The sequence below is a fragment of the Indicator indicator genome, chromosome 7 (assembly GCF_027791375.1).
Source record: "Indicator indicator isolate 239-I01 chromosome 7, UM_Iind_1.1, whole genome shotgun sequence".
NCBI classification, from domain to species: Eukaryota; Metazoa; Chordata; class Aves; order Piciformes; family Indicatoridae; genus Indicator; species Indicator indicator.
This window is the reverse complement of record NC_072016.1, coordinates 21,318,443-21,344,425: the sequence shown is the minus strand read 5'-3', so window position 1 is coordinate 21,344,425 and position 25,983 is coordinate 21,318,443. Positions and strand designations below refer to the sequence as shown.

Genomic DNA, 25,983 nt, shown 5'->3' with positions numbered 1-25,983 from the left:
ATGAAATACACAATAAAGGCTCTTCATCATGTTCTTCTGGTAACATAATCTTTAGAAGGAAGTTTTGGAAGGTGGCAAGTACATGTAAATGAGAAATTTGGTACACTGTTTAGATACAGAATGGCTTAGCCTATGCCAATTATAAAAAACTTATGTTTAATCTACAGTGAGGGAAAAGAAGCAAATAAATAATCCCTTGTTTAGATGAACATGCAGAGATACTGTACAAAATACAAACGTGTTTTGAAAATATGCTTAGAGAATACTGGATACTCTCTAAATTTCTCTTTACAAAGTAGATTAGGGGAAAAGACCAAAGCAAACCAAACAAAACACTTTCAGCTTTTAGCTCCAAAGAAATTATCAGTTCCTCCTATACAGGCTGTAAAATTTGGTGATACCAAAATTCAGCTTTCGATATAAGATTTTTCTATAATATTAGCTACGAAGTACTGAATAAACAATTTATTGGTAGTGTAGAAAATAAAAAGGAAAAAAAACCAGTCTTTTGTTCTCTTTCAATCATAAAAGCAAATGGATGAGTAACTCATAGCTTATTTTTTCCATATATTTCCTAATATTTGTTTTCTGCAAAATTAAGTGTTGTGTCACCAGGATATAGTGCTCAATGCCAAGCAAAACTTTTGACACAAAGCTCTCTTGGCAACAAACTTAGCGACACTAAAGTGTTTTGTGATTGTGTCAGTTTCATTTAAATTTAGCATTGTGGCAGTTTAGGCTGGGTGCCCCCTGCCACTGCTGCATGAGATACACCTCTGGTGTCCCAGGTACTCGCCCAATAGGGGTGGACACAGGAAATGCCGTATTCCTACCCATTAAATCCTGCGCCCTATAAGGCCATCTGCAGAGTCATTCTCTTTCTCTTTCTTCCCTCTCTGCTCCCATGGGAGATGTCCTCTCTTATCGGGTAATGCCGGGGGGGTATCTCAGGCCTCTTAGGCCTGACTAGGCCTAATGCCAGGAGGAGAATGGAAGGGGGGGCAGTCTCAGACCTGGCCAGCCTGAGACTTGTCTAGCAGTGGGAGGGGGGGGAAGGAAGAGCCCTGAGGGATTGGGTAGACCCTCAGGTGGGAGGAAGAGAGGATTGGGAAGCTTTTGGGAATTCTGTGAGAGGGTTCTGTATGCTTTAGGATGTTCTTTTCCACTATGCTTTGTAGTTTGTAGTTTTCTGTAGCTTCACCAATTTGCTTTTCCATTTAAATTTTTCCATTACTCTCCAATCCGTTTGAGTGTGTCATTCTTTTGTCCCTTTCAGGGCAAGAGATGTTCTGGCTGGCCTCAAACCAGCACAAGTGTAAAGAAGGAGACACACTACAATAAATCCTGAAAAAAACCCCAGTGTTTTGTATCACTATTGTTTAACTATTTTCAATATTGGTTTAGAACTATTCTGAAATTTCCCAGGTTGTTTAATATCTTTAATTGCCAATGAATTGAAAAGATACCACATTACTTTATTGACTTGCAAAGGAGAGAAATGTGTCTATAAACCAGATTTCTAGTCCAGCTGAGACTCACAGAACATCAAAGAGAATGAGGACATGAGGAAACCAAGTTACAATTTCACCACGGCACTGTTCCAACATACCTTAATGTATATCTTGGTCTACCCCACTTTCCTTACCCACCCCATCTCACACACATGCATAGTGATATCAAAACACAGTTTCCAATAAAAGTTACTATTTGTTGAAAATAATTTTCAGCCAAATCTTACATAAAAGTTGCCTGCCAGCTGCACATAGCTTTGGAAACAAGACTTTCAAAGAGAAAAATGACTAACATGTTATGGAAGGCAGGGGGAACTAAGAGTATCTGACATGTCACTGTTGAAGGCCCAATAATGGCACAGAGCTGTCTGAACTAGAGTTTGAATCTAAATTCTTTTACTAGAAAGAGAAAGATGGGTATCCTCCTCAGTAATGCAGCTTATCAACAAAGTGTTGCAAACAAATCAAACTAAAAATGATATTAACTTTGATAATACTAAAAGTAGTAATGAATGCATTTTTTCCATCCCTGTTCTGCAGGAAACACAGACCAATACACTAATCAATAAGGTCAATAGCAAAGCTCTTCACTGACTTCAAAGACAGCAGACTCCAGCTCTGAAGTGCTTTAGAGGGAAAAATCTAAGCTTCAAGCTATGATGATTACCTCAAATAATTTCACTAGTTTGTATTTTTGGAACCCTTCTGGCAATAACTCCTCCCTTTAAGCTATTTCCCAAGTCACAACTTGTTAGAGAGAATGTTAAATGAGGATATAATGTTTTGGGAAAAGAGTAGGCAAACCAAAGGCCATAAGAAAAAAAAAAAAAAAAACAAAACAAACAAATAGAAATATTGTTTTAGTGACCTATAGTCTATTAAAAATTTGTTCAGCAAATTGTCAGCCTTCCTGTGTGGCCTGCCCTAGGTGATCGTGCTTTGGCAGGGATGTTGGACTTAGATGATCTCTAGAGATACCTTCCAATCTCTAACATTCTGTGATTCTGTGATCCATTTTGTCATGACTTCAGGGGCTCATGTATCTATTTCATGAGTTTGCCTTTCACAAGCTAGTAGGGAACTGTAATAACATTCAAATAAAGATATTGCAGAAAACATAAATCATCTTAAAAATTAATAACTGAACAGTATCAAAGAAAATACTGTGAATAAAAGTTATACTAGCCCCTGATGGCAACATCTATTTGTGGATTGTTCCTCAGATTGCTGTAAAATACACCTATTGACTCTGACACAGACTGACCACAACAGATACAAAGTCCCATCTAAACACACGTAAAACATTTTTTCTATACAAATGTGAAGTTTGAATGAACAGGTACCACACAAGGTTACACATATGTAACATATACAAGCCCACAGATTGATACACAGAATTACCGCAGCAGTTTAAAGCAAGTGTGGTAGGAATCAGGCCACTTCTTCCCTACCTAACCAGGCTCCAGCTCCAAAAACAGAAGGATAACTTTTCAATACACCAGATTAATAGAAATTTACTGCTATGATCCTCCCTCTCTTCTGAACAATCCACTACATGTTTCCTTTTCCCACAGAGTCAAATGTTTTCCAGTATAATTCAAATGTTAAATAAATAACACACGAGACTGTAAACCAAATCTACCAGCTCCTGAGTTTTTTTGTTTGTTTCATTTTGGGTTTTTTGGGGGGTTGTTTTTTTTCTTTTGTTTGGTTTTGGGGTGTTTTTTGTTTGGTTGGTTTTGTTGTTGCTATTATTATTTTGTAATTTATTGAGTTCGATCATTAATCAGATAGGTTTTTATATACATGAAAAAAGGAAAATCTGAGGCTTCTGGCTGTTCTTAAATTACTGGCTATGCAAAGGCAGAAAAAATCCCTAAGTGCTAAGGTTAACCACATAATTACATACCTTCTTTTTTTTTTTTTTTTTTTTTTTTTCCCCTTCCCTGGTTCAAATCAATCCATTAGTGGGCAAAGTTACAGTATTTTGGAGTCAGCTGTTAGATCTGACCTCTGGAATTCATTCATCTAAATCTTCTTGAAGTGACATTACTTGTCAAAACTCATCAGCCAATCAAATTCTTAAACTGAAGTGAGTTGTCCTCTTAAATTAAAATGATATTTTACCCCTGTTTTTCCATACAAAAGTTGCATTGTGCTTCTCTGTCAGGACCAACTTCAATTTCAGTAACATTATCACAATGCAAGTATTTTTTCCTTAATCTTCCACAGGGCAAGGGGGCACATAATAGAAATTCTCAGATGAATTGACACAATTGAATGAATGACAAAGTAGGTGAGAACATTTCTATTGTGTTCTAAGATGTCCTCATTTCAAACCAGATGGGAAACAAAGATGAACTCCTGCCAATTTCTGAAACCTCAGGAGCCACTCTCCCTGCAGCTCCTCCTTTTTCGCGTTGTTCCCAGTTGCGCTCATATGTTCCACTTCGGGGCAATAAATTCTGCCTTTTCCGAGGAAAAGTGCCACAAAACTCTCTTTGATGGCGATTTTACTGAAAGCAGAACGACAAACCTCTAAGCTGGTCCCTTCCCAATAACATTTCTTCAGCCCAAGGAAAACTTTTCTGAAAAGCCTCTATCTATTCTACCAGAAAACTGTGCTTAAGCGTCACTTCAGTAGGATGAAAGCACATGCTCATGTATCACTGCTGACGAGCTGTTTACCTGTATAGAGAACTTACATCCAGGAATCTTATTTTCAGCACAGCTGGAGCAACAACTTCAAAGGAAAGTTTAGTAATGTCTGTCCATTTGTTTCTCCACCTTTTCAACTTGGTAGTAACCAGAATGTTATGAGCCTAAGATTCTTAAGACCAATTGCATTTCTAAGCAGCAATCCTGGACCACATATTTCTGCACAGATGTGGTGGCCAAGAAAAGACTGAAAAAAAGCATATGAGGAGTGTTTTGTTGAAAGACAAACTAATCCATCTTTGTGCCATGGGATTTGAGGAAAGAAAGGGAAGGGAGTTCAATATAACCAGCTACACCTGAAGAGAAATTATACTGCAAATGTTAAGAGACCTGGCTGAGAAATGTGGATATGGGCTTCCCAGGCTTTCACCTTGCTTTACTGATATCCATACAGCCCAGCAGGTAGGAAGGGGGTGCTTAAAAGGGTGTATGGAAAGGAGAAGGTAATAGACAATCTTGAAGACAGGATAAGAATTGCTTACTAAATTACACTTACCAATCTGTTAGATAATCCTGAAATACTCAAAGCTGTAAAGACAATGCTAAATATCAAAGCTAAGAAGCAAGATGAAGCATCAGTAAGTAAGTGTCAAAGAAGTGGGATTATAAAATTAAACAGGTATACATATATTAATGTCTTCTAAATGTTTATTTCAGGAAACATTAGGCACTAATAAAAAAGAGTGCCTTCAGGCTTCTGTAGCACTAGATATATCAAAGGGGTTTTTTTACTAATAATTTGGGGAGTTTATGCCTCTGGGTGCTACTGCTGTGATTTCAAAATAGAATTATCTGATGCTATGTGATTTCTTGAATCATTAGTTTTCCATCTCTTGTAACTTATTTTCCATCTTTCTTTTATTTATACGCACACATACCGATACAAGTTGCCACAAAGGAATAATGAAGAGACCCTTGAAAATAACATATTACTCGGTACTTTCTTAAAATATAATAAATATATATACACCTGACATGATTTTCTAATATGATATAACGTTCAAGTGAAAAATTCCTTATGAAATCAGGGGAAAAAAAAAAAGAACAGTATGGCTTTGGGGGAAAAAAGATGCTGAAGACTGTATGGCTACAACTGGACAAATATTATAAAAAGAGATGGCAAAATAAAAAAGGAACATATAATGATTTGAAGCTGAAGATTCTAATGGGAGGTGAACTACTTTTAAAAGAGACCAAGAGTGATATGCCTAGAACAAACATAAACTCTGATTTGAATGAAGTCAAACCTTGCATGGCAAAAGCTTCCAATTAAGAAAGAACTGAATAAGGTGCGAGCAAGACAAATCCCAGGGACTTCACAAACAAAGGATGAGACCCCAAGAGGGGAAGGTTATTGCTCAGGTGGTTTAGGCCTAAAATATATCAGTGACTTTATATATTAGGAATGGCATGAAAGACTGTAAATGCTGTGTAAAGACTGACAACTGCAGAATGTATCAATCTGCTGTTGATTTACTTTCCAAGCAGAGGTGGTGGCAGGTGAAAGAGGAGTGTAATACTCTCCTTCTGTACCGCCAGTTGACCTTTTAGAATAGATCCATTAATCTCATGTCTCTATTATGCCTCTTTTATTTTCTATAGAAATAATACTGTTTTTTAATTGAAATATACATTCTCAACTTTAAATACAAATGGTGGGGAAAAAAAAGAAAAATCCAGTATCACCCATAAAGACACTAAAATGCTAAAGATTATTTTCACAATCTGTCTGATGCCATTTATCAAGATTCTGTAAATCCAGCTGTTGTATATAAAAAAGAAAGAACAATACCAAGGCCATGTATAGCTCATCTTAAACATCGATTGGGACTTCATGCTTAATTTCTGGTCTGGGATCATGACAACACTGCCATTTCCACTGTGGAGAGTGGGTAAGAGATACTGCAAGACTCCTAAATTGTGGTAGTTGTATTCATCAGAGTATTCAGAACATCAGAATTTGAATAAAAAATTAGGGAAGAATGAATTAAGTAAAATTAAGGGCATGAGGAGGAGCAGGGAGAAGCAATCAAATTTGGTCTTTCATTTAAATGTCACCACCATTGCCTGCTGTAACAGTTGAAGATGGGACTGTAAGGATCTAGGCAATATACCATTTGTAGCAGTAGGTTAATACTTTTTACTAGAGCAGCTAATGTAGAGAAAAGAGATAGAAAACCTTTTGGTCATGTGCCCTTCTTCAGATTTGCTTTTCCTCCCAGGCCTGGTTTATTTTATTAATTTTTGTCACTTCGATCAAACAGGTGTTTTGTCATCTGACAGACTCGAAGATGGGTGTATGTGTCCCAAAAGTTAAACATTTTTTCTTCTCCATCAGTTGCTCTAATGGAAGGTATTACCTGTCATAGCAAACCTTGCCTCAGTTCTTTTTCACCACCTGTACAAACTCTGAAAATTCCCTCAACTAACTCAGATGCAAGGGAAAAATAACTGTTCGTCTTTGTGTCTGCGTTGTTTAGTCATGCAAAGACCAGAATCTAAAGTACCAAAATGCTATAGAAAAAGATATTACCATGATCATAGAATCATAGAGTCATTACGGTTGGAAAGAACTTCTATGATTATCAAGTCCAACCATCAGTCCACTACCACCATGACCAATAAGCCATGTCCTTAACTGCCACATCTACTTGTTTTTTGACCACTTCCAGGGACAGTGGCTCCACCACTTCCCTGGGCAGCCTGTTCCAATGCCTGACCACTTTTTCAGTAAAGAAAGTTTTCCTAATATCCAATCTAATCCTCCTCTGGTGTAACTTGAGGCCATTTTCTCTTGTCCCATGGCTTGTCACTTGAGAGAAGAGACCAACATCCACCTCACTACAGGTAGTTGTGGAAAGTGATAAGGTATCCCCTTAGTCATCTCTTCTCAAGACTAAACAATCCCAGCTCCTTCCACCACTCCTCATAAGTCATGTTCTCCAGACTCCTGGACTCAGATAAGCATTTTCACCTTCATTAGCAGTAAGTACCAAAACACACAAACAGATGAAGATTCTTCTAACTTTAGTAAGAAAATAGACAAGAGTAGTCTTCCCTTCATCATTTATCTCCCCAATGTCTTACAATGGCTAGTGTATATCACAACAGATGATGACTTAAAATCTGAATAGAATTTGAATGAAAGTATTTCAAATCTGACAGGGCTCTGTTCCAACTAAGTCTGGTCTCTATATAATGAAATGCATTCCTTCTGGCCTAGTACTACAGACTTGGCAAAAGAAATGCCTTTGGTATAAGTAAAAATTCCAAAGTTGAGTCTTGTAATTGCCCCTTCTAAAGGGTTATTATTGTACATGTTGTTTATCAGCATGTGTCTGCAATGAATGATGCTTCAACGCAAAGCAACAGGAAGTCACATTGTAATTAGAATGCAATCAGTAGAATTGGTTATGACTTGATTTCCTTTCTAAAATGGCAATCTATGCCACATCTGCTATTATATTAATGTTTTCTGCATTACTATGAGGTAGGGGAAAAGAAAAAATAAAAAAGAAAAAAAAGAAAAAAAGTCTCTCCAGTAAGCAGCTGATATATTTTTCCTTAACTAATCAAGACCCAAACAGTTCACCTTTAAAACAGCAAACCGTCTGGCTAGCTGCCCTGATAAATCTTAATGATAAATGTCTTCATTTTGATATTATAAAAGAACCACAGACGTGTTAAGGTTTGGCACAGCTGAAAACACACTGGCAACAGTAGAATAGAACTCAGATGTCCAAAATATAGAAGCAAAAATTTTGACCTGTAGGGCACAGTATATTTAGAGAAAACCTCATTGTAGCAAAACACCAGCAAGAGCATAAAGAGAGGTTTGGACTCATTCTAGGTTTGTCTCTGTGAATTTCTCTAAACTATTCACTTTCCCCTAAAATTTCAGCTTGCATTTTCAAGAGTAATTCTGGTTTGAGCCTGTTTAGAGTTCCCCTATGCTTTCACAAATACTTTTCCCCATCATCAACAGAAAAATCATAGAACTTTTTTTTGCTCTAAGGATTAGGATGCCAAACAAAAGAAGAGATGGAATTAGTACAGTGTCTGGCAGAGACAAACAGAGAAGCAGAGTTACATGACTGGACTAAGTAAATGCCAACAAGGCAAAAAGTTGTGGGGCAAATCCAAAGAGCAGGAAAATACTGAAACAGGCGAAAGGAAAATGACAAGTGCACAAAAAATTTAGGCAGCATCCAGAATTTCACCAAATGATTAATTCATGTTTCTATTATTTATCTCTACTTTTCCTTTGGATTCAAGTAAAGAAGTCAACTTGCAGTTCACACTACACTCATGTTCATCAGAATGATATCCAAGCATTCTAACATAAAGCATGAAAATTCAGTTGAACTGTGACATTATCTTACTTCTTTCTTTATATCTACTTTCATTCCAGTACTTGCAGCCAGCAGAAGAAAGTAAAGAATTGAATAACATCTCTTTCATTGCTCAACTTATATACCATGTGGGTAAATACCTAACATCTCTTAGAAAACTACAATGGGATAATTCCTTAGGCAGATTAAGTCATTACCCTGTTCCAGTGACTTTGACATGCCCATGAATGCTCTAATCCAAACAGGAAGATACTTTCCTCAGCAATTACTAGACTATAGACAGAAGATCAATGTTTGTATTGATGCTTTTTAATGAAATTTACATTTTCATCTTATTATAAAGACCTGTGATTTTTCAATCTATTTTTTTGTATCCAAACTATGTTATACTTTATAGATAGACTTCTGAATATCATAAGAAATGCTCAATACTTTGCGTCTTTATAGACATCATTCTCTGATAGTGGGGAAAATATTAGTGAAATATAGAGATCTATTTTTTTTTCCTACTTGCAGCTAACAAGTTCCATTTACTGAAGTATTTGTTATTAGACTTTCACTAATATTTGATCCCTTAATGTTCAAACTGTCTACATCTAGAGGAATAAATGAAAGGATTAACTACATAACACAACTGTGATAATAATTTAGACCACAAACCCCCTTGAGGTTAAAAAATCCCTAGGGAAAAAAATCCAATAACAAAATGTAACCAAAACCCAACCCAAAACAAAACACAAAAAAACCTTTTGATTCAAATGATGCCTGGGTATGATGAAGTTCTTACATACTTAGGTTATTTTCATGATTGAGAAAGATTCCTTCAAAAGTTTGGATGATAATCCAAATGTTTATAAGAAAACATTAGCAAGCCAAGAGCTCAGAGTTCCATATAAATTTTAAAATGCTTTATTTCAAAATAAAATTTTGACATATAATAATTTCATTATTTTAAATACAGAACTTTAGTTGATGGTATTTAATGTTTTAAGAACATACCATAACTAAACAGTTTTTTAGATTTCAAACACTACATCAGAATTTTAATTTTTAAGATGGAAAATGAGGACATTAAATGTGTTCCTAGAAAGTTCAGGTTTTGTTCACTCCCTAAACCAGCTTTTGTGTGGCAGCAGCCAGCCCTAGCCTATTCAAGCTTTCTGTTGCATGACCAGGTCTCTGGTTCATACCGACTATGGTAAGGTGATCTGTGTATCAGCAGCAGGTCCAAACTTTAAGTGTTAACTTTATAGCACATTTACACAGCTATGTCTTTGCCCATTCTTGAAGGGCTCATGGGAGGAAGACTAGCCAGGAACAAGCTGTCGCTGCCAGAACAATTCATCGGGGCTACAATGTACTCCATGCCAGCATTGGAAGGGCTCCTGAGAAAGGAAGCAGCCAGAAACAGAACAGAGGATGGACAAATTGGTCTAGTGGGCCACATATGGCTGGAGGCATTGTTTGAGTACCCCTGCTGGAAACCATAAAACTTTATAAGGTTCATGGAGTAAGCGCTGTTACTTTCACAGGGGAATGTATCGCTCTATCTTTACCCTAGGTGTTGCTATCTATTTCAGATTAAGCAGGGAAAGGTATCTAATTTCTTTAATGAGTTATATACAGCTCAGGAACATAAAGAATTAGTAATAAACATCATCCTGAATCACACTGGTATTCCATTGTGTTCCTTGTAAGGATAAATGCTGGAAAGAGCACAACCCACCCCTGGATGTATCTCTGCAGATGCCTGCAGAAAGTTCCTCCTTGCTTTCCAGGTGTGGTGGCTGCAGTATGATTTGAAACCTGAAATGCCCCATTTGTCCATTCTTTCTTTGAAAGAAAAGTCCTAGTAATAGTTTCTACTTAGCTAGATGACAGAAGGTGATAATCCTTTCTGGAATGTCACACTTAATATCTACTTTAGGTGTGATAAACACCGAATTCCAAGAAGATTAACACTGTACGATACACTAAAAAACCCCCCACTTAACTATGTCAAGAGGGAAGCCCAAGCATAAAAATAACAGGGAATATTAGGAATAAAATATTAGGAATATTTGGTAAAATCACCAGATTTTACTCCATTGCACGTTTTCTATTACCAAGCATCTAATACGCTTACAAACAGGTGAGAAGCAAATTTCCACCAAAAGAGGGAGTGCTTTCTGAAAATCTGTTTTTTGCAGTAATGTGAAATACAGTTAAAATATTAGTCTTACATATGAGATCAGCAGTCATGGAATCCATAGTGATCAAGCTGCTGTGTAAGAATTTGCAGTGAAAGGACTGTAATAAACCTACTAGTTTCATGTTCTCATAACGGTCAACATATTGGCTATATTCTTCATGTTGATGTATTTGTATCAAAATAATACTGAAGACAGAATTATTAAGTTCTTCAGAAGTTAGTTCAGAGAGAGACTAAGAGTTTAAGAATGTAAGACTCAGAGCGATGGCCTAATGGATACAATTTCATAGCAGCATTTTCTGACCACTGTCAGATCACATTGCATATCACAGCAGTGCTGTTTCCAAACCTTCCTAGATGAAAAACATTGTCATTTAAAACAGGGAAAATCTAGGATTCAGTATTAGAGCACAAAGGGATGGGATACAAGCATTAAGCTTTGGTTTAACAGAGAGAGAAGGAAAGAACTTCCAATCTGTTGGAATACACCAATTTACTTGATTAAGTGGAAGTATGGGAGAAAGACTTCATTTTGTTTCAGATTTTAAAGGAGAAGAAACGTGAAATCATAGACAAATCTTACAGTTTCAAACATGCTCATTAAAGGTTTATATTAGTAAAGTAGCAGCATCTTCATACAGCTAGATATCTTCACCAAGATAATTCCATTCTTTGCAAACAGTAATAGCAAACAAGACTACAGGTAGGATAATACCAATTACCTGATTATGAATATTCCAGAATAGATACAGAGCAGTTATTTGTGTGACAATTCAGATCAAAATTATGGACATTTCATGAGACTAGTGTACATATGACGTTCCTATCAAATAATAAGGTGAAATTAAAACCATTCTGGAGTAAAGGTAAAAAAAAAATAATTATTGGAGTTTGGAAATTAAATCTATTTCACTATTCAGCCCCAAACCTCACTGTGTTTACCCACAAATACCTGCCAGACAAGACACTTCACCATATCCAAATTTCAGGAGCCAATATAGGAAGCCCCATTGGCAAGCCACAAAGAAGCAAACATATCTACACGAGACAGTGAAGATGCTTCTCAGCATACTGTTGAAAATGTTGAATGTTTGATTGCACAATTCCTTGTATCATACACCACTTAATTATGGTAGTGCAAAGGCAGTCAGGAAGACTGATAATATGGCGCATACATATAACATGATACTTATTATTAGTTTTAATAGCAAATATATATTAAATCATTACACAAAGGCTTCCAGTCAGGAATGGAGAGAAGGGGACGGGGACTAATCAGAAATAGAAGGATAAAGGCTCTTTCTTATAAAAGATTACTGTTATTTTACCTCTAATTAGTAAAGTGAAAACATTCCACTGGAGTCCACAACAACAATATATAACTAATATTTTTTTTAAAAAAAGACAAATAAAACCCAAATCAAACCAAGCAACAAATGACAATATCGCTCTAAAATTTAATGCCTAAAAGAAAAGTTTTTGCTGAACAGAAATCAGATCTTTGGGAATTTTAGTTTCTTCCTTGTTGATTAATAACACAGTTTAGTATATCCTGCACTTATTGATGGAAACTCATGCTAGAAATATTGGCCAGCATAAAGCAAAGATTTCATATAATGTCTCAAATTAGTTGGATACCACAGGTTTGTAGATTATGCATCTGCTGTTGGCATTATGCCTTATACTATTTTTTACTGAAATATTAAACCAAATTCAATCTTTTCTGGATTTTTATTAACACAAAGCTTGCAAACAGCATTAACCCATGTTCCAATAAATAGTCTCTTATTCAGTAGGCCATTGTGGCATATACTTAAAGCCATCCATATTCAGCAAAAGACAGAAGTACATGATGGAATTTAAGTGACAGTTCAGCTGTTTTGCTGGATTATTGTAAGTAATTTAATTGATCCTACTAAATAAAATAAAAATCCCTTCACAATAAGGAGGCTTAGCTTTGAGATGATTATGCTTACATCAGTAAACTGAATTAAGTTGGGTTTTTTTAATTGGTATAAATAATTCACATAATTAAGCATAAATATTCATAACTGATTTTGTGCAGCAAATAATTACAACTTTTTGAAAAAAGGATGTAAATGTTAATACTAGGTGGGAACATTTCCTCATAGTTAAATTCACTGTTAAAAACGTCTTAAATTTACAATTATTCTTGGTGGTTTTTTTGGTTTGCTTTTTTTAATCTGAATTTTTACTAGGCTTCCTAGATCATTAAAAAGGACAATTATAGTAAACTAAAGTAAGCATCTATTATTTGTTTAACCAGTGCCTGATGACATTAATAACATGATAGAGTTATCATGTTATATTAAATAAATATGCCAACAGAACTTAGCTTCTCACTCCTCATGAAAGGCCCTGTAAAGTACTAATATAGTTACTTAAATGATAACACTTAATAAATCTTCCCTGCTATTTTTATGCTCCCATTGTTATTCTTATGCAATAATTATTATTTTATAGTTTACAATTAGAAACTGCAACATGAAAATATTCTAAATAAACTCCTTTCTCCTCTTTCATCCTAAAATGTTGAAGATACTAGCACACAGTTTACAGAGGTCAAATCACTGTTCTAACAATCTCCCCCTGTTGAAAAAAAAAGGCAGCAACATTCCTTCCAGATGTGCAATGAGAGAGTCACACTGTTCCCAGAGGATGCAAGAACTCAGAATTTCAAAGGCTGATGCCAAGAAGCCCTGCCAGATATACTTCACAAAATATGTCTGATGAATTACTATGGTGAGCATCAACTTTTCAGCTAGTTTATATCACAATGGAGAGGATAAATTTCCTTTTTGTTTTGGGAACTTGAATTATGGAGAGAACTGTTGACCATTCCATCTCTCACTGAAGTAATATTTTATTAGAAATGTGTTGCTTTCCAAATTTCCTTTCACCTTCTCTCTAGTCAGAGAGATGTCTACAAAAATTCTTACACAACAGTATGACAACCAAGCGATTTGTAAACTGCCTGAATCTGTACATAAGATGGAAATCACTGATCTGCAAAGTTAAACAAAAACTTGAAAATTCTATGGAACTTCAAGAATGAAAACAAAGGAAGCTGCGAAACTATGGTTTCAGTGTCAATTAGCACATACAGACTCCACCACCTTATGAACAAACCTGATTGTAAGATGAGCTGTAAACAAACGTTGACATGGATGAATGTTATTTAAAAACAGTGTTGGGGCAATTTTTATCAGACAAATTCTTCTGTGATAATGCACAAGCAACAAGTAAGACCACACATTGGACAGAAGCTTTTAATTTCTCAGCTAAGAAAGCTGATCTTACACTTTCTCCTGCTTGTGAGTACTGGAAAAGCTAACCTTCACTCTGTAGCACAAAGTACCTACATGCAATAACATGTCTCTAAGGGAAGCAAGACACAAAGTATTTTTGTTTTTGACTGATGAGGACAAGATAAGAGAGGACCTTCAAGTTTGTTATAAGAAATGGCCAGTAATCACACAGATCCATTTTGCATGTCTACAGTGACCAAAAACGATTTCTCATTGAACAGAGCTGAAATAATTGCATCTGCTCAGAACAGATTTCAGAATGGCATTATCAGCTATGAAGGAGTCAGAACCAATAAGAAGAAGAAAAAAAAAAAGATCAAGCACAATCGTGAACAGAAAGTATTTTTTCAAAGTACTGCAGGCTTTTTATCATTTCTGTCTTCGTTTTCCTTCTCTTGTCCTCTTCATGCTCCTAAATATTTCCAGGACCATTCAAATGACTTAAAACAAATAAAATTTATGCATAGAAACTCTCTTTGGCTAAAAACATGAGAGCTTATTACCACATTTCTTTACTGGCACAAAATCTGAGTAAAGACTCAAGGTGCAAATGATCTGCACTCTATTTAACATCATGGTTATTTATTTTTATGGGTACTCATTATTAGTCTTTACCCTAAATTATAGGTAAATTCCTGGCTCCATTTCCCACTGTTCTGTAATCTTTATAATAATATGGTTTTTCAGTTTTCCAAATCCTCCTCAATACCTCATCAATCAAAAATGCATGCAACATCCACTAGTTGTTATACTGGGCAGAGACAGCAAATTGTGGAACCATAGCTTGGACCCCAGATAAAGACTTTGCTCATATTCCAGGACTGGGATATATGCCATAGCTTGGGTAGCACTTACTAAGAGAACCTGTTTTGCAATACCTTAAACACAGTCTTTGCTTACAAAACGAAATGCACTCAGTGTTCAAATACTACAGTCCCTATTTTATTATGGATTATGTGCTGAACTAGTTCTGTCAAGTTTAGAACAGTGTGCCATAATTTTTACTAAATCTTAAGCACATGCATCTTTTTCCATGGAAGCAGTATTACAAGTATGCCCATTTCCTCTGTCACAGAAAATTTTCATGAATATTTTGATAAACAGCTGTTCCGCTATAGTAGTTTACAGCCACAATAGCATCAGCTTCAGCAAAGAAATGACATGGCATCAGACGTGATCACATAACACTTAATTACTTTTCTGAACAACTCAGAAAAGTATAGTGTGGATCATTTCGATTTTTGGGTTTACTGGACAGGAAAAAACTTGTGGTTTGACGAAAAAAAAATCCTTGGCTTGCTCATCATCTACCTATTAAAGCTGAGCTGGGCTGCTGTCATACTCTTCACAATACCTCTAGAGAAGAGTGGGTTTGAGCAGACTAAATGATATGGTATTGCTCCTTTCCTGAAACTGTGTTTTGTAATTGCTGAAAAGAAAGGATGTTATAAAACCAGGGATCCTCTAGTAAAATAGAAACTCTTTAATGGCACTATATCACGTATGCAAATGAAAACCATTTATTAAAATCTAAGTTGTACATCACCAAAAAAAAAAAAACACAAAAAACAAAAAACAACAACAAAAAAAAACCCCCACAACTAAAGAGGAGATTGTCCTAGAAAGATCTATATCATTTAGATGAAACTACAGGCCATGTTGAAAATTGAAGCCTATCTGCATCGAAGGCTTCTTGAGGTGTTCAGGAGGATAATGTCCAGCACTGTCAATTAACATGTGCTGTCTATGTACCCCCTCACCTATTTATTTTATACTGTATGAGCTTTATTCATCAGGATTAACAACTATGTATTGAACTATACAGGCTGCAAGGACAATACAGTGTTTGCAGTCATGCTTAATATGCTCATTTTACCCTGTGGGAAGTTTAAAACATATATAAATATATTGCCAGATTGCAAAAACAGAAGATAAGTACTATGGGAAAGTCAGAACAGTCCAGACAGGAAAGATTACTCTTGGTACAATGAAAATAAGCACTTTCTAGACAGGAGTGATAAAGGACATATCAATAAAATTATCTCAAAAGTATATATACCTTTGATGTAAACATTTGTACTGGATGGGGGATTCTAGTTATTAAGTCCATGGACCAAAAATTAGGATACATTAATCTGTACAGTGTGACAAATATTTTGGCCTCACCACTGACTCACCTTTTCAAATACAAAAAGGAAAGCAGTATTTCTTTTACTCACTGCCTTCCTTGACCTTTTATCTAAGTAAATGCACTGGACTATGGATAACATCTTGCTACACACATGCCTCATGATACTCAAATAAGCTGACAATACAGCTACTGCTTTGTTCATGTTTTCAAAAGGAGAAAGCAATGCATCCTCATGAACATTAGAGGAAAGAGAGTAGCACACAAACCCTTCACCTTTTCTCCAAAACAACACATACGTCTGTAAGAAATAGTAGTGACCAGCACTGACTTTTCAGAAGACATGCTATTTACATCAGTAGCAGATCAAAACAACTAAAAAAAATTAAACCCGGTAAGTTTTGCAATAAACCCGCAGCGATAAGTAGCATAAATTCCATTGTTTTCTCTCAGAACCACTTTCTGATGCAAAAAAACAAAGGAAGGGGCAGGGAAGAAGAAAAAAATCCCCAAACAAACAAACAAAAAGCAATTCTCTCAAGAACTTCAGTAAGTAACCATTCCCTATTGCTCTCACCTGAGTCAAGGAAGCCTATGACATGTTACTGCTACACAAGTATTCAGACAGATTCTGAGTGGGCTGAAGTCAAGAGGAAACACATCCCATAAGTGAAATTACTAAATCTTTCTCTAAACAGATAAAAAGGCTGAGACGGCAGGTGCCAGACCCTTTGTTAATTGTGCCCCAAGGCTCCAAATCTCCCTGCCTTATGACATTAGATCAAATTCCCTTCTTTCCCTACTTTTAAAGTTCCCATTCTTTCAAGCTTTTCCATGTGCTTAGCCAAGCTCCACAGATTATTGCATGGTAAATGCACAGAGACACTCCACATAAAAGATACTTCATAAATGCAGATTGCTTTGTTAATCAGAATATCTGACTCTGGTTCGTTAACCAAAGCAGCTCTTCAAGCCATCCCAGTCCTGCTCTTCCTCTTTTCTTTATTAAGTATCAAGGGAAAAACGAACTTAAAAATGTAAAGAAGTTAATTCAGCTATACAACTAACATAGGAAAACATAGGAGGAGGCTTTAAATCAGGTAGCGGTTTTGTAATTGCTGAAACATACACCCAAACTGATCAAATTCAAGCCCATTATTTCCTGGGTAATGCAAGCAATCCATGGGACTGGCCTCCAAGTTCCTCTGGATTTACATACTCATCTATAATTTCTTTTATATTTGTATGGGTTAACACTCAATTCTGCTTGTCTAGAGTTCTCATGGGGTATTAGAGTCACATGAGGGAAAAGGTAAAAAGGATGAGTTGACTAATGAAATCTGTGAGAGAGTGCTTTTTTGTCTAAATATTGGAATGATTGTCAAGGAGACAGAAGCTCTGACCGTATTTCATCTCCAAATTATGACTGTCATTGTTCATAGACTAAAAGAAATCTGACAGCCATCCTAAGATTTAAGATTCGTAAGTACCTTTTCAATGACATATTTCAGTGCATTTGATTACTGAAATTACAATATGATCTACTCATATTGCTCCCCTCCCCCTTCTAATTTAAACGTTTTCTATCAAGCTCTCATTAGAGAAGTTGGATCTCATCTAGTTGTTTGTAGGCATCTCCAAGACTATTTCCAAATCAAGAATCACCAAAATATGTGTACTGATGATGACCAATCAAAACATCTAAACTACTTTAAAAGAGGAGAAGAAAGTTTGTCTTGGATAGAATTTGTCCATAAACTTCTGTTTATTCTGCTTCTGTGTAGAGCTTGGCAAATGAGATCATAATACTTGAGATGAGTATTTGGATGAAGGCTTTCTAGTATTTATCAAGGCACTACAAGAAACGTTTACACTTACGAAGTAATTCTCCTTCTGAGTTACTCTCCTAATACACTGTTGACAAACTCTCAGGCTGCTTGGGGTTATACCTTAGGATGTAATATAAAACAGAAGTATTATCTGGATATGATGCTCAAAAATCTGTGGTCAGCTGACTAGGTATTTTGATGCTGTGGCAGTATATCCAAAGCCCCTCATCCCCCACAGAGGAAACTCTGGCTGGGATGAAGGGAGAGAGGGGAGAGATACTACCTCCCCTTCCCAGGCCTGTGGATTGGTGGTATCACATGGGCCCTTCCCCCAAGCCATGTGTCCTGCCAGGCACAAACCCCATGCAGGGTCACGTCTGATGGATATCTGTCCCAGTCTTTGTCTGGTGACAATTCTGACAAAAATTATCTATCTGTATAAAATGGGTGGGCTGCAGAGCATGAGGCTCTCTCTCTTGGGTTTTTGTCCCACCACACACCTGGATTAGAAGCAGCAGTAGTTTCAGGAGGATTTTGCTGATAAAAACATATACCAGAGATATTCCCACAATTGGCAAGCAGCATTGTGAGTAAAAAAATATCCCTACAGTCTCCAGAAAATATCTGCCTTTTGTTAGTAGGGGTAACATACTGCTTTTGGATCTATCTTTTCCAAATACTGTTTTCTCAAACCATTTGTAACCATTCCTGTATTCTGAAGATATTTTCAACCAAACGTACTGATTCCGTATAATATTTGATAACTTTTATATATAGTTATATGGGTGGCAGAGCAAAATTAATAAATAATTTATATTTCTATTAACTGCCCACCTTACCCCTCTTTATTTGTAACAGATGCTTCCACAATGACCTAAATTTTCTTCCAAGAGACCTGATCTTAGTAGTAAGGAATAACACTGTAGCTTAGCGAGTAACCAAGGAAGTACTGTAGAGATGGTGTTCTCCTCAGAAGCTCAGACCACAATGGATAACTAATACAGAACACATATATGCATAAATAACACGTATTATTCTCTAAGATTTAAAATCAGTAGTACACAAATATTCCTCAGTAACTGATCTGGAAAAAATTCTGAGAAGTGTCAACACAGCAATAACTCATTACATAAGACATCTATCAGGCATTGAGTTGAATCTGCTGCTGATATTCAGTACCATGCTGCCACTGTACTAGCAAAGGGGCATGGGGCTTGAAGTTCAGGTTGTACATGAGAGGCTTCCTGTTCTGGTTGCTGCTTATGGTTTCTGGTTTTTTGAGGTGCTGGTCCTTTCTGCTGAGCTGGCTGCTGCATGCTTGGGTGAGAGGAACCTTTCTGTCAGTGGCTTCTGCTGCTGCTTCTGCATTTTTCTGTGCATTTTCTGTCAATAGGCTAAGGTAATTGTGCATTGTATTATCATAGTAAATTCCTTATCTCAATCCTTTTTTTTCCCCCCCCTTTTTTTGGTATTACTTTTCTTCCTGTCAGGGATGGAGGGGCTTGTGACAGTGAGCTGTGTTAACCCAGGACACATCTTAACCTCTACAGGTGTATGTACCTTGTTTCAACCCTTCCTCAGTATTTCATTATCCTGCAAGTGAAGACTTGGATGAAAATCTGAAAAGCCCCATCCTGTATCCAGCCATATGTGCATGGCTAAAATACTTGCAGGTAGGTGTGTTAAAGCACAGAAATGCTTGGCATGTGATGGATCTCCTCCCCATAATCTGTCGAGGTTTAAGTACAGCCAGGGGAAAACTATGCTTGCATATTTGCTTCTAACACAGTACTACTAACCTACAGAACAGATAAACCATTCCCTAGACCGATTAAAAAATCTTTTCTATTAAGCTTACATAATCTGGGAATAAAAAAGAAACAAATATCATATATCTTTTATTTTTAATTAGGAAATTCTATAGAATAGTATTTGAAAAAAATAAAATTTCTCTCAAAATCCATATATCAAGGCAGTCCAAAATACTCATACAATGATATTAAATAGTTTGATTTGGAATGTAAGAAAAAAATCTTCAAAACCCTAAAGAAAAAAGAATAACAAGTAAAATCTTTAGATAAGTAATGAAGTAGTTCTTTTCTTTAAAAAGTACAAATGCTACCTCAACCATCCATGTTTTGTTTTGCATTTCACTTTTTGCTCCATCACCTTACTTCAAAATACTTATAATGAAAGGTAAAGTTAGTTTGAATTTCACAGGTCAAAATGATTAGAACTTACTGTTGTGTCTTTCCTTATCTAAAACTATTTTCTGAAGAAGGAACTAGTTAAAATTCAGTACTATCAAAATAATCCTGTTTGAATTTTAAATAATTCCTATAACAACAACCAAAATAGTTATATAGATTTCAAAGCTGGATTCCTTACTGTTAAGATTTTGTTTTATTAATCAGATGCTGTTTGGCTTCCCAAATTGTTTGTGGAGGACTTGCTGCCCTCCTATGAGGAAAATGTAGATATGGGATAGATGCAGTTTGCCTAAGCACATCTCTCACTAAATACAGTGCTAAAGCTACCACCATTGCCACTGCTTCAGCAGCTGGTAGTGAGCAAGCTAAGACAGCATGGGGAAATGCAGCACACTGGTATATTAGCCCTTTAATTTTGGTACACACATATTCTAACTCTTCTCAGACAAGACCTGAACAGTAATTTAGTTCTTTATTAATTTTCAGAAGCCATGTCTACTACTAGTTTTAAAAGAGCTAACTCAAGCCATGTACACTTTCCAACTCTCTATATGTGACTCAACACTGAGCAAAAGTAAAATTCAGGGATTGTGGCCTTGCTTAATCTTTAAGAAGACATCAGAAGGGTTGCCTGTATCCTCCTCTGTATAGCATTCCTGTGAAAGGATTCTTACTCAGTAAACTTACATTTTTTTCAGCCTACTGTGCTAAATATCATCATTACATGTGGTAGACATCCTAACAGAACTGCAATACAAATCTGTTTCACTTGAGAAGCAAAGCCTACGGTTCCTTAGGTTTTATAACATAGCGCTTAGTGCAAATTTGCTGAATTTTTCCAGTGTTTCACTATGTGATTTTAGGAGTCTATTTTCCCCAGTGGCATGCAAGTACTAAAATTGCACTGCATTGCATTTTGTTCTCAGTAGGTGGGAAAGTGCATAGTCAATGGGTTATTTTCCATTCTTTATTTCAGTTTTATGTAGCCACAGGTGGGGGGTCTTTCAGGTGGTTGCCTAGGTTTACTAGGCACGTTAGAGCCACAGACAAGCTTTCTTAAAATGGTTGTACAAAAAATACCAATGTTGTCAATCATCCAGTAAAATAATTTCATCCTGTGTGAAGAGAAATTTCAAAATCTCTCAAACTGTAAATGGCAAGATAATTAATATGAACAAAGAGGGGTCAGCCATCCCCTGTTGGTAAGGGACACAAAACAATTTCACTTGTTTATGCTTATTGTTTACCTCTCTGTCTCCTCCCTTTCTTCTTCCCAGGTGTGATCTGTTTGCTTAAGGGCATAAAAAGCTAATGAGGGATGTTATGGTACTTCCTATAATTTACTTTTCTAGCACCGAGGCTACCAACAGACCACAAAAATATCACAATAAGGGAAGAAAAGTGAAGTTGCCAACCTACTTAACATTTGCTTCCAGATGTCTGAAAGGAACTTTGATCAGGAAACATTGGTAGAACATGAATACAAATATTGATATCCTATAAAAGGTTATTAACTTTCCCTTCTTTCATAACATGCAATGAAATCATACATAGATACCCTTTCTTTTTTTGAAGGCAAAAATTAAAGAACGGAGCCTTCACCCACTCCTAGCACAGAACACACACGGAACAAAGAAATGCAAAATACATTGCATTTTTTTGGCTGTTCATAATTTGGGAAAACATACATAGGAGATGTGCACACTATAAAGAACCAACACACAAGGGGATAAAATACTTTCATTGCTGTTATACAGATGGCTGCCCTCCTGACTACGCAGGAAATTCCCCCTGTCCCCCAGCTTTAAAGTAGACTTCTAGATGTAGTCACTATGTGGGAATTCCTACTTCATTCCTGGTGCCGCCCACATCCTCTTCATTCAGCTTAGTAACACTAACTCCAGGACAGAGGCCAAGGTCACATAAGCCTTGTATTCTGCAAAGTAGTCTGAATCCTCAGAGAAATGCAGTTCATAATGGAGTGTCCAAATGATTTTAATCATAAGGAATATGAAGAATGTGAACAATATTCAGATGCAGTAGTACTTTTTGTGTGCATGTCATTTCCTTTTTTCCTCAATAGAGGGTTCCGCTATTTAGAAACGGAGATGTACAAACTCAAAAATAAGATTCTGTGTTCCATATGTTCAAAGGCCTGTCTTTGTGCAGTAGCACAATGGTAGCAGTCCATTAGGCAAATTAGTTTTCATACATAATAATCGTGGTCTGTAGAATATTTTGTGACAACAGTCATATCTCAAATGACAGCAAGCAGTTTTGTCTGCAAGTGCGTGAAGAATCCCCTGAAATTTTCCTAAAATAATCCTTCAATGAAACATTTCCACTACAGATTCTAATTTTAATGAGAAAACACCATCTTTCAGATTTCCATCATTTGATACACAGACTCAGGATGGGAAGATATTTATTGCCCTTGGAATTAAAACATGCTCCTAAGACAGAATTTCAAACGGAACATGTATTGTAAAACTATTTTTTTGGGGCAACAGCATAAAGCTTTAACCTGCCTGTGTACTACAGAACAGTACAGGCTGTATAGAAAACAGCAACACATGTCTATATGTTATTAAAAACAGTAAATTCCCATTTAAATAAGGGTTACAATCTGTGCACTACATGCTCATTAACAGTTATGAATCAAAATAAAGCTGGGGGCAGGGGGGGATTGCAGCAGGTGTGCGTATCTATGAATTTCAATACATTGTAAAACTGTCTGTAGCCAACAGCTTCATCATTTGGCCTTTCTGAGCTTGGAGACAGGCAATTTTTCATGATTTTACTATTTCTGGCCAAACAAAAAGTTTTTTAATTAAATGTACCACATGATTCCAGATGTTTGTTTATTTGTTCCACTGAGGTTGTAAAAATGCCTGAATGATAAAATTGGAGGACTCCTGCAAAAACAGGCTAAGCTGTAGTGCTAACTAAACATGGGGATCTCTTGAGAGACTGTATTTGCGCAGCACTTTGTGTGCTTTGAACCCAGTTTCTCTGGAAGAGCCTTAATATTGTGGCTCATGACTGGACTTCTTTATTGTAAAAGATTGTAAGGCCAAGTATCAAATTCACTAGATTTTTTTTTCCTCCTCCTCCTGCCCTTCCTCCCCTCCCCCCTTAATTGCCAGTTTCAGATTAATTGCATCATTAGTTCTCCTAACTGCCTAAATATTTTAGATGGGTTTATGGTTTTGGATCCCAACTTTCCACTTACAGAAGCCAAGGATTTCTGTGTTTTTCTGCCACTTTATAGCCACACTGCTTGGAGCTTGAGCATTGTCATGGTTTCTTACTGATAGCATGACAAAATGAGCTATGTTACCAAACATCAGATACTTTCTAGTCTACTGAGAAATATGAAGTTAAAATTTTTTCCTCATTAATCATATTGCTTCTGATGTCATGCTTGTATGGGTGACTGGGGCCCAGGCTGCTAGGTTCATTTTGGCAAATACAGGAAAAGTTATAATGAAAACCTCAAAAATTATGGGAAGAGTGGCAAAAATACGGAAAACGATCAGATCTTCAAGAGTCAGTTTGGGGAATGTACACTGTGGAAAAATGAAAGTCTCTAGAATAAAATAAAATGCTGACAAAGGCTGTCTAAATCTTAGTCTCCTAATTCATTCCCATTACATGCAGAATGGGAATTTTGTGCCCAACTGCTTATATATTTAATAAAATTTTAATCTAAATTTCATTAACAACTTAATTACTCTCTTTTTGTCTCTTAAAATCTTACTGCAGAGAAAGAGACATATTTTATTCCCAGAGAGACACAGTAGTCTGCTGTGGTGGTTTGATCCTGGTTGGGGGCCAGATGCCCACCAAAGCCACTCTACCACTCCTCTTCTTAGGTGGGCAGGGGAGAGGAAAAATATGACCAAAGGCCTGTGAGTCAAGATGGAAGCAATTTAACAGGATGAAAATCAAAAGCAAAGGTCACACACGGAAACAAGAGCAGACAAAGATTTTACTCTATACTTCAACAGACGATGTTCAGTTGCTGCTGGGAAGCATGGCTTCAATACACATAGTAATGGCTCTGGAGGACAGACAGCACCACAGACGGTCCCTACTCTTCCTTCTGTCACTTAGTTTTTATATCTGAGCTGATGTCCTATGGCATGGAATACACCTTTGGTCAGTTTGGGTCAGCTGGCCGAGCTGTGCCCCCTCCCAAGATCTTGCCCATCCCTCAGCCTACTGATGGGGGAGCAAATGTTGGAAAAGCACAGCCTTGGTTCTTGGCTCAGCAGTAGCCAAAACAGTGGTGTGTACGAACACCCAGCTACATCCAGAGAGAAAAGGAGAGCTGACCAGAAAGTCTGCTCCTTATATAGGGAAATACAGGAAAAGGGAATGGAACAACAAATTACAATATCCTGTGCCTCCCTCTTAGGACCTTCTAGTCCCCTGGAGGACTTCTATCTCTATGGTGTTACAATTAATTCTTAACCTACAACGCCAGGGCAGAGTAGAGGGGGAGAAGAACCTCCTTTGATCTGCTGGCCACACTCTTCTTAATGCATCCCAGAATACCATCAGGCCTTCTTGGCTATAAGAGCACGTTGCTGGCTCATGGTGAACTTGTCCACCAGGACTCCCACATCCTTTTCTGTAGGACTGTTTTCCAGCAGATCAACCCCTAACTTGTACTGCTGCATAGGGTTATTCCTCCCCAGATGCAGGACTCTACACTTGCCCTTGTTGAACTTCATAGAGTTTACCTTTGCCCAACTTTCCAGTCTGTCCCAGCCTCAATGAATTGCAGAACATACTTCTGGTCTGTCAGCCACTCCTGCAGGTATCATCAGCAAACTTGCTGAGAGTATACTCTGTCCGTTTGTCCAGGTCATTGATGAAGGTACTGGACAAGACTGGACCCAGTACTGACCCCATGGGAACACCACTAGCTACAGACCTCCAACTAGACCCTGCAGCACTAATCACAATCCTCTGTCATTCTGCCAGCTCTCAATCCACTTTACTTTTCACTCATCTAATCCACACTTCCTAAGTTAACCTATGAGGATGTTATGGGAGACAGTGTCAAAAGCGTTGCTGAAGTTGAGGTAGACGATTGTTGACCTTCTAAGTGACAAGAAGAACATGAATCCAATGACCCAGAAAATGTATTTCTTGAACTGTGTTAGCCAAGGTCACACTCAAATCCTACCATTATTTAATCCACTTTTGGCAAAGTCTTGTTCTTTAGACTAAAATACACAGGTACTGGCAGAGACTGTCACTACTGAGCAACTGAGGTAAACTGGTCCAAAAAAACCCACAGCTACTGATGGTGGGTCTATTCCAGGAAACAAATAGGTTAGGGCTAAGGAAAGGTACTACACGAGACACTCCTTAATCAGCTCTTCCATTACTGTCCAATGAAAAAACCACTTTACAGCTGGAAGCTGAATAGATCATGTGTATGTCTACCAAACCTCTCAGTTCCTCTGAATGGCAACATTTTTGACTGTGTGTCAATGAACTGGGACAGATGTCTAACACATTTGCAGACTCAGAGCAAATGCCAACACAGGTGGGCTTCTGTTATCAGATGGAAGCATTTCATGGCATTTGCCTCTAGAAAGGAATGTGCTTTCTAGTACTTCACATACATGTTGTCACTCGTTCCATCTAGTCATAGAAAGCAAACATAACAGAAAAATTGAGGACATGGTAAACTAGAGT

The 25,983-nt window shown here is 37.0% G+C and overlaps 1 protein-coding gene across 1 annotated transcript in view; it reads right to left on the bottom strand.

Moving 5' to 3' along the window:
• Positions 1-25,983, bottom strand: part of LRMDA (leucine rich melanocyte differentiation associated) — a 639,303-nt gene that overhangs the window by 64,509 nt on the left and 548,811 nt on the right. The window lies entirely within an intron of this gene.